We start from the raw sequence: 9,741 nt of genomic DNA, 5'->3' as shown, positions 1-9,741 counted from the left end.
GCACTGAATTGTTATTAATCCCTAATAACAATTAGGGATTAATAATATTAATAATATTAATCCCCTAAAAGATGCAGGAACAACTTAAGATTCTTAGCTACTAAAATTATGAAATAATGGTTTTATTTACCCTGGCATCTAACATAAGAACCACTGCTTTCAGGATTTATGTATAAAATTTTTCCTTTTCATCCACAAGGCTGATTTTTTTCTTGACTGCAGTCAAAAGAATTTTCTCAGATGCCAGTATGACTTCCCATGTCACCGTGACGGTGCTGCGAGTTGGCATCACTTCCAATCAACTTACGGTAGCCTGTAAACGCAGCTGTATGGCTTCCCCAAAAGAAAATTTGCTCTGAAAGTAAGTGAAGATCTGCTGTCAAAAACACAGCGGGCACCGATGCCACGGCAAAGCCAAACCAACCGAGGCCAGGCAAGGGACCCCCCGCTGCCGGAGCGACGGGGAGAGGGAACCAGCTGGTTGAGCTTCACTCTCCGAGCAGCCGTGGCAAATCTCAGGATTACAAATACGCTGTTCGCCGGAACCGCACTCAGGCTTAACTAACTCAAAGCCAGTGTCAGCGTCAGGACCCGGGGCGTGTGTCGGTGCGGGACCAGGGCCGGGGGCTGCTTCGGCGAAGGTTCCGAAAACCGGTAGTGAGTTCCCGACCACCGCGGAAGGGCTGTGGGAAGTTCCCAGGAAGCACGAGCACCGCCTCGCCCGGCCGGGAGGGTATTCCCCCTGCAGCGCCTCTGCCCCGGGGCCAGGGGCTGCTGCGGGCGAGCGGCCCGGCACCGGCCTGGCCGAACCCCGCCCCGCCGCCGCCGGGCGCTGCGGGCCCCCATTGGCCGCGGGCGGCCCCGGGAGCGGCGGCGGGGGGATGCGAGCCCCGTTACGCGGCGCGGCGGTCGCCCGTGTCCCCCGCCCGCCCTCCCGGCGGCGCGGGCCGCTCCTGGGGCCGGCGCTTCGCTCCGCTCGGCCGCGGCGCTGGCGGCGAGCGGGTGTTGTAATAAATGCGTGTGTCTGCGGCACAGCCCGGGGCGGGCTCCCTCTGCCCTCCGGACCCGCCGGGCCGGCCTGATGCGCTCCCCCTCCTCCGGGGCTACGTGCTGAGGGGTGAGCGAGGGTCGGGGTGGTCCCCGCCCCGGGGAGACCCGGCTGCGAAGCCGGGGCCGGCGGCCGGCACGGGGAGCCCCGGCGGTGTATTGTTCTCCGTGACAGATAACGTGATCTCGGCCAGGCGAGAGCGAGGGGGCGGAGGGCCCGGGGGAAGGAGAGAAAGGAAGCGGAGGGAGGGGAGGGGGCAGGAGGATCCCGCGTCCTCGGAGGAAATTCTCAGGCCGGGAGGACGCGCGGCTTGCGCACGGCAAGCCGGGACTGGCTCTCCTGGGAGTTCCCTCGGCGGGGAGGGGGAGGGGAGCGGCGATCTCCGCCGGCGGGGAGAGGCCGCGGCTTCGCCCTGCGAGGCCCTGCCTCCTCGGTGCGTGCCCTCCCCGCGCGGAGCTCCCGCGGCTCCCACCCAGCACAGGCTCCCAGGGCGGGCAGCGCCCAGCACCGCGCCCGGGAGCGCTCCCGCCGCCGCGCGGGGGGACCCGGTGACGTCACGGGCGGCGCGCTCCCCGCGCTCGCTCCGCGCTCGCCGCCCTGTAACTTCTGTTCTGGGAAGTGGTGCCAGGAATAGCCCGGCGGAGCCGCCTGCAGCGCGGAGCGCTCCCTCCCGCCGCGGCCAGGGCGGGCTGCGGCTCCCGGGCCTCCGCCTCTCCCCCGTGCAACACCAGCCCCTCCGCCACTGTCAGGGAGATGGTGATGAGCCTTTCCAAAAAGAGGGAGAGGAATGACCTGCCTTAAGATAAACGCGTGAAGCGGGCGCCCCTTGGCCGCTGGAATATCTCTGTCTGTCTTTATATATAAAGAAGCACCGCGAGCCGCCTCACTCCGGGCGAGCCCTTAGCAAAGGAGCAACACGAGCGCCCGGCGGGATCAGCAGCAGCAGCAACAACAACAACAAGGGCACCGGGAGGGCTTCCCTCCTTGCTCCTCGGTGACTTCCCAGGTGAGCAGCACTGGCTGCTGCGGGCAGCCCCCTCCTCCCTGCCCGCCGCTCGTCCCCTGTCACCGGCACCAGCTGACAGCCGCGCCGGGGCGGCGGGGCTCGGGTGCGGGGCGCCGCGGGGCTGGGGTCGGGCCGCGGCAGGCAGGGCGCTCGGCTGAGCGGGAGAGTCTGTGGCCGGCGCTCCGAGTGCCGCCCGGTGCTGCAGGGGTAAATGGAGGGCAAGGCGGCGGGAGGGCGCCGGCGGGGGAAGCCGGCGGGGCTGTAAAACCGCCGGACCGGTAAGTCACCTCTGTGGCCGTGGCTCCGGGCGCTGGCAGGCACCGGCACCGTCCCCGGGGCACCACGGCCGGCGGCCCTTCCCGCTGAGCCGGCGCAGGAGGGGGACACGGCGGGGACAGGCCTTTGTCGGTGACACGCCGTTAGGAAATGTGGGGAATACCCGGCTTGTAAGTGTATGCAGATGAGGAGAAGGCTGCCTTGCGTAATCCCCTCCTGCGGCGGGGAATGGGCATGGTCACCGCAGGGGAGAGGCGCCCGCGGGGGGGCCGACCCGACGGGGCTCTCACCGCGGCCTCCGGCGCCCCGGGATCGGATGGGGGGGGCACCAAGGCGGGGGGGGGCGCCCGGGGCCACCCTGCGCGGCGGCGGGCAGGGCGCTGGAGGGAGCGCAGAGAGGGAGGGAGGGGATGTGCCCCGGCTGCCAGCGCGTCCCCGCGGGGGTGCCGGACACGGGGGGCATGCGTGTGTGTGCGGGGACACCCGGCACCGCGCCGGGGTGCGTGTGCGAGAGTGCGTGTGCGCGCTGCGCCGCGGTGACTGTTCCCTGAAGTGGGTGGGACGTTGGCCCGTTCCGGGAATGTTCCATGACGTGTAAACGCCACAGGAAGGGGGTTAACGAGGGGCTCGGCCGGGGCCGCCGCCGGGTCCCTCCCTCTCTCCCTCCCTCGGTCCCCCCGCCCGCCGGCGGGGCTGCCGCGGGGGCCGGCGGGGGCACGATCCCTTATATAATGCGGGGTACGTGTGCGGCGGGCGGGGATTATGTAAGCGGTACGTCCGCGCCTGTCGCATAGGATATCGCATAGGATACACCACCGCACGCCGGCTCCGCGCCGAGGGGCGGCGGGCTGCCCCGCCGCGTCCCCGCCGTGTCCCCGCCGTCGGGGTCAAGTGGCGCGGGGGAGGCGGGGGGAAAGCCCCGGGTTATCCCGGGTCATGCCCCGCAGCCCGCCCCGACCTTCCTGCCGGGGGCTGGCGCTGCACGGCCTTCCCCTCGTGAGAGGGAGCATGAGGCGGAGGGGACGGAGGGTGATGATGTCCGTGCTCCCGGTGGTGGGTGTCCCCAGGAGCACGGGTGGGGAAGCCGGCGGGAGGCCCCGCCGCTCCAGCACGCGTGCCCCGGGGTCCCGGCCGGCCGCCGGCCAGCACGTCTTGTCTCCGTGGGCAGGCGGCCGGGGCTCGCCCCGCGACAACGATAAACCTCTTCAGAGCTTAATTTCCCAGAAAAGGGTTCTGTTTTTCTTATTAGTTGGCACTAATGGTCAAACTTTTTTTTTTGAGTTTGTTTTTGGTTTTGTTTTTTTTTTTTTTTGATATGATAGTTGCAGAAATGAAACTTCTGCTCAAACACTAAAGAGTCGATTTTTTTAGGGAATAATTTTTAAATACTTTTAAAAGTTAAAGTAATCGAAATGCTAACGAGTTTCAGCAGAAATATTTAGCTAAATAGTTTCCCTTGCCTCATTTTAAAGTGAAGCCTGCTTTAATGTTAAACCTGTATGGGTTTGTACATTCTTAAATAAAAGAGGGGGAACTAAACATTTTATGTTTAGTCAAGGGTGTTACTTTTTCTTTATTTTTTTTCTTCTAATGAATTTATACTGAGAATTATTACGAAAGAAGTAAACAAAGTGGTCAGGGTGGCAAAAGAGAAACATTGCTGGCTAGGTCTGTGTTTCTCTGCTTCCCGGAGCTGCGGGTGAGGCGTGTGTTCGTGCAGCTCCCAGCGCAAGGGGGCTCCGGTCATCATCAGGAGTTCTGGGGACACCGGGTAATTAGAGTAATTACTAGATTAAAAGAACTACTGGTCTAACGAGGTACAAATTCAGTGGGTCCAGTTTTAAATTCTGTTGTTGTTGTGGATTACCACTGACTACCAGAGGAATTTGATCCTCAGGTTGTCAGGACACAGTGTGGAATCCTCAGTATTTTGATAGTGAAGATGATATGCAGACATGCTGAAAAAGTGCATCTGTTTTTCAAAGATAGGAGAGTCTCTGCCTGTTAGATTTGCAGCACGTGGACATATTTAGATAGATGCAGTGTAACCTGGGGGTTATATTTATTTACACTTAGATGTTAAATCTTTCCTGATCCTTCCACTCAGGAGATGTTTCTGAAACTTCAGGTATGGATTATCTGAAACTCCATTATTTTTTTTTCTTTGTCTCACTTTTCAAAAAGTTAAGTATTGTAGAATAGGCGGAGAGGTTTTTTTCATGTGAGTTTTAAGAAGTTACTGCTGGCATCTGTGGATGTGTTTAAGATTACTGAGGCTTTCAGCTGTGCAAAGGCAGCAGCGATACAGTACGAAGTCAGTGTGTCATTACTTTTGTTGATCGAACAATCCACATTTTTAATGTATTGTAGTCTGTTGTGTTGATGTTGTTTTCTAATGGCTGTTGGGCATAGCAGTTCTATGCATCCTGACTGAGGTGACTTGTTAAAACCTCAGTGCTATGGATTAGAATAAAATCGAGCAGCACTTGTCCCAAAGCACAAACGTAGAGGACTTTTAATTGTGTATCTAAGTCCAATTGTGTGGCAACAGCGCAGAATGCTTCTTTATAAAGGCAGATTTTTAGATTCTCAAGTGACTAGATTGCCTCATATGTGAGATCTGTTTACAAACCTTCTTGTTACTATGAAGACAAAACAGAGAGCCATATGCATTCATGTGGTCCTTGCTGAATAATGGTACATGTGTCTACTTGAGTGTTTGGCAGTATATCATGTTTAGTTTATGTGGTGGCACCCTACAAGGCTATTCTTTTTTGACTTTTAACTATTTCTAATACCATTGGCTGTACTCAGTTGCATGAGCAAATTTATGACCCCCATCCACATGTTTGTGACTAAGCTGGATGTTTTTAAAGTAGGACATTTATTGTTGAGCATTTTGCCAAACTTCTTTGCTTATTCATCTATTTAGGTGCTTGTTTTTAAAAGAAGCAAGGTGAATTGGATTTAAACAGAAGTGAAAGTAATGAGTACCATTTTGTATGTCCCTCTGCTCATCATTGTTGGTCAGCGGCAGGGGTGGTTACTGTTACTGCTTTTGTAATTTAACTGTATTGGGTAAGGCAGTGGGAATATAGGAGCTGTGTGCCTGGCAGAAGTGGTTTGCTTCGTGAAATGCTGCAATACTTACCCATCAAAGGGAAGAATGCTTGCTATTTAAGAGTATTCCTGTAGAGTACACAAGTCATACTAAGGTATAAGTCACAGTAATGTGACTTGGATTATGAAATACAGCATGCCATCTTTCAAATTTGAGTGTGGTGGGGTTTGTAATAAGTTGTGGTTGGTTATATTGATAGTTATCTATCCAACTCTGTAAGTGCAGCTCCAGCAAGTACTACTTTCTTGTAGTTGATTCTGCCTAAGAATTGCAGGTAAATTGCCAGAGCTGAGTACTGGCTTCCTCTGTCTTAGGTTCCATCATAAATCAAGCCCATGAAAGTTGGTTCTTCATGTCAATGGTCTTCACACAGGGTAAAGAGAAAATGTTCTATCCATTTTATCTCAGACAGTCAGCGTGTGGTTTTAAATTATTGGTCCTCCAAGCAGGAGGAGTGCATAATTATTATTAATCTTATGGATTAAAGGCTTCAGAAAGAGTTAATTGCTAATACTTTTGGGAGTTGAACAGGAGTGTTGAGTGCAGAGGCTGCATACTTTTATTCTTTGAAAATACTATTTGAAAAAGGTCTGATAAGTTATGAGGACTGTTTTAAAAGTTTTTTTTAAAGAGGCAGGTTATTTTTTTCTTAAGTTTTCTTAAACAGCATGTCTGAAGTAATATGTTACAGATTTAATATTTTTAAAGTTATTTGGCTTTCTCCTGTAGTTTAACTATTTGTTTGTTGGAGGTTTTTTTTGTTTGGTTGGGTGATTTTGGGGGTTGGTTGGTTGGTTTTTTTTTGTTTTCCCTTCAAGAGAATATCTAGCAGTTGCTAAAGAAGTGAAGGAACAGCAAGGGGAAGTGAAAGCTAGATTGAAAATGAACAATAGTATATTTCACAAATTTAATCAGTAGTTTGGGATGCTGCATTTAAATAAAGTAGCACAGAATTTTCATAGAACAATGGAAGTTTCAAGCTGGTTGTGGCATTCTGATAGGAAATAGCAGCTTTGTACAGCCTTGTTTCTCTTTTTGCTGCTTAAACAGTTTTTATAAGACCTTGCAACAACTCCCCTATTTCAGCAGGAAATGTTAAAAAGCAGTTCATTCGGGCCATATTTTTCATTCTCTAGTGGAATTAGGACTTGTGAAAGTGGTGGTCTGACAGCCTGAGAGAAAAAAATCTACTGTAAATAGAAATATTAGAAGTTTTTCCATGACAACCAAGTAGCAAGCCCCTATTTGGACCTTAAGAAATCATTAGAGAAATTAAAGAATATGTTAATGTCTGGAAACATCTGGGGTTTTTAAAATTTTTTTTCTTTTTATTGAAATAGCAAGTGGGAGGTACCATGCACATCTTACTTCACCATTCTGCTTTGTTCATGGATTAAACAATTGGCTTTACCCTCCCTACTCATTTGTAGTAGGAGGGTTTGTCCCCGAGGAATCTGTCTCGTGAAGCTATGAGCGTGGAAAAGGAGTGAGAGGATATGGGTAGGGGCAACAATCTTACACAGTGTTTCAAAATCCCCCATGTAGAATAAGAAGAAGACATTCAAGTGCCACATGCAATTTTGTCTGTCAGGAATCTCTTGCCTTTTTTTATTGTCTTGTGATTAAATTCTTGCCATCATTGGTGTGATCTAAACATAAGAGCTTCTTCTTGCTCAGAGGAAGTATTGTGGATTCTGGGGACTTGTTTTCACTCGTCTTTCAGGCACATTCTTCACATCTGCAAAACGGTCACTCTGTTCTCTGTGTGCCAGGGTAACAGCAGCGGAGTGTGGACCCCACTGGTTTTGGTCACAATATTGCTTGTGTTTCCCTATTTCCTTTTTCTGCCCTGGATGTGTCTCTTTTACTGTTTTTTGAACCTGGATATCGCCTTTTACTTGGATAAGCAAAAACCTTTGCATGCTATTTTCCTTCCACTCCACTTTCTCTGGATGGGAGTCTCAGGGCATACCTACCCAAAAATGTACCACTTGGGTGGTTTTCTTGAAGTAATACAGTGCACAAATATGGATTTAATTATCTGATGTAAATTCCCCTGGTACATGGTTATACTGATATGACCAGTTTGTATAGTGATAATATCCCTTTCTTCTGAGTTTGTTTATGCACGTTCTATCGCTGTCAGTGTAAACTTGGTCTCAGCAGAAAAGTTCTTTCTAAATGTGACATGGAAACCACAAGTAATGTAATAATGTAGTGGGTAGTGAGTTTTTGGCCACCTCATATACACATTGGTTTGTTTTGCTGCACCTCCATTTTTAAAGAAAATTATTTTCTTGATTTGTTTTTTTTTCTATTAGTTGATAGTTCTGCCCTAATACACTTAAAGAGTCTGAAAAATGCAACTCATATACAAGAAATTTGATCATGCACACCTAAAAAAGAATAGTAAAGAATACTTCTGTTCTTAAACGTGTAAGTTCACTTAATTGCAACTTAGGTAAGTTGTAATAAACTGCTGGAGCTCTGGCTAAAATACTTCATTTATGTAAGTTGGCAGAAAGGAGAGAAAAAGGGTGTACATTATTTTTTGAAAGGCATGGCTTAACTGCTGTTGTGTCATATGGGAGAAATTCAAGATTTGACTGCTACAGAAAGTTTATTTTTCAGGTAGTAGTTCATTGGAAATTCCATACAAAGAAAAGCAGTTAGGTAATTTGCATGTATAGTTCAGTTTAATAGAAAAGTGAAAACTAGAGGAGCCAACGGGAATTGAAATTACAGTGTCAGGTGACATTTTAAAAGTAATGCAGTGAAGTAGAGTTTGAACCTCTTCATAAGAAAATAATCATAAAAAATGAAGCAGAAAAATCCCAAGTTGTTTTCTGTAATTTATGGTGAGGTTTAGACTTCTGTGGCAACAGAGACTAGTATTGCTAAAGAAGTGTAAAAAGCTGAAAGGAAATTCTAACTGCACAGTGTAAGAGATGATATAACATCAGAAAATTTTGTTGAAACAATATTATTTATTGAGCAGTTTTTCCATAGAGCAATATCTGTGCTTAGGCAGAAAGGAGCTCTAAGTTTAAAAAATCTAATGGCACAGGATCAGGATTATCAAAATTAGTCTTATTAGACAGTGGGGTTTTCTTGCATATTGGTGTTTTTGTTTGTTTAAATAAGATAAATGTCCCAATCTCTGTATTTATGTATTTTGTGTTTGTGGCTTGCATTAAAACAAAACATGTGTAGTGTGTCAAGAAAGAATAGTATGAAATAATAACTGAGGTTATCCTTCCTTGACAACAAGACTTGACACTATTTGGTTAGAGCAAAAACTATTTAGTTTAGACCAAAGTCAGTATTCAACAGAAAGTTAAGATGCTGGCATCTATTAGCAGTCTTCTTAGGTTAGTGTAGTTCATTTTGAGTGTAGTCTGCTTACAAAAGTTCTGGAAGTATGTGGAGTTTTACATTTCTTGTCTTTCAAAGACAGCTAAAATAAGTAGTTCAGTTGGCTGAAAAATAGTACCTTTATTTGCTCTTAGCTGTTGTCAATTTTTTGTGAGGACTGGATGTGATTTTCCTTCTTTCCGCACAAGCATTAGCAATGAAAAGGAGATGCCCTAGAGTGTAGCACAGGCCCGTGGTTCACTGACACCTCTGCACGCTGACAGTGTTCAGCTGTGTGACACCTGTGAAACTCTGATTCATCTTGAGAGTTCGATTTCTAAAACTATTTTGTTAATGTTTTAGAAAAGAAAATCAAGTACAGTTCATGGTCTTCTGTAACAATAGAGATGGACCGATTTTGACTTTTCCCCATTTAAAATCAGTTATATTTATGGATGCAATTTCTGAAGCTGCCTATGAAAAGCCTTTTAAGTGCATTTGTCTGAGGTAAAATAGTTCTTTAATGAAAAAGGCATTTATCTTTGTCAGGACATTCATAGACTCCTACAGCCAAATTCCCTGTCCTGTGTAAGTCAATAACAGTTTCTACAGTTTGGTAAAAATAAGATTAAACTATCAACTATGAGATTATAAAGTTGGACATCTTGATGCTGTCTTGATATGATAATTGTTTTGATCACCAGGTGAGGCTGTGATACTAGGCTCTTTGAGTAAAGAGATTTTGCTTTAAAATCTCTGCAAAGCTATGTGAATATAATTTCTTCCAACATTCTTAGTAAATTTGTGTCAAACAAAACTTGCAGTCTGTTCCATTATTTTGTGCTTGGTCCTGCAATAGTAGCGAAATCCCTTTAAAAGTTAGTGAATATTTTCACCATGCTGCTTGGCTAGAATATTTGATTTCTTAAGGCTTAA

At 48.2% G+C, this 9,741-nt stretch overlaps 1 protein-coding gene across 3 annotated transcripts in view; it reads left to right on the top strand.

Moving 5' to 3' along the window:
• The first annotated feature begins 1,529 nt into the window (after positions 1-1,529).
• HIVEP2 (HIVEP zinc finger 2) overlaps positions 1,530-9,741 on the top strand; it is a 137,362-nt gene continuing 129,150 nt past the window's right edge. For 2 of the 3 annotated variants that reach the window (XM_069010539.1, XM_069010538.1), the window contains exon 1: positions 1,530-2,054. The gene's annotated coding sequence lies outside the window, so the exon portion shown is untranslated. Of the gene's footprint in view, positions 2,055-4,150; positions 4,459-9,741 lie in introns of those variants that run through there. The other variant, XM_069010541.1, reaches the window with a different exon arrangement.

This window comes from Aphelocoma coerulescens, chromosome 3 (genome assembly GCF_041296385.1).
Source record: "Aphelocoma coerulescens isolate FSJ_1873_10779 chromosome 3, UR_Acoe_1.0, whole genome shotgun sequence".
NCBI lineage: Eukaryota > Metazoa > Chordata > Aves > Passeriformes > Corvidae > Aphelocoma > Aphelocoma coerulescens.
Note: the sequence above shows the minus strand (reverse complement) of the source record. Positions and strands in the feature narration are given on the sequence as shown.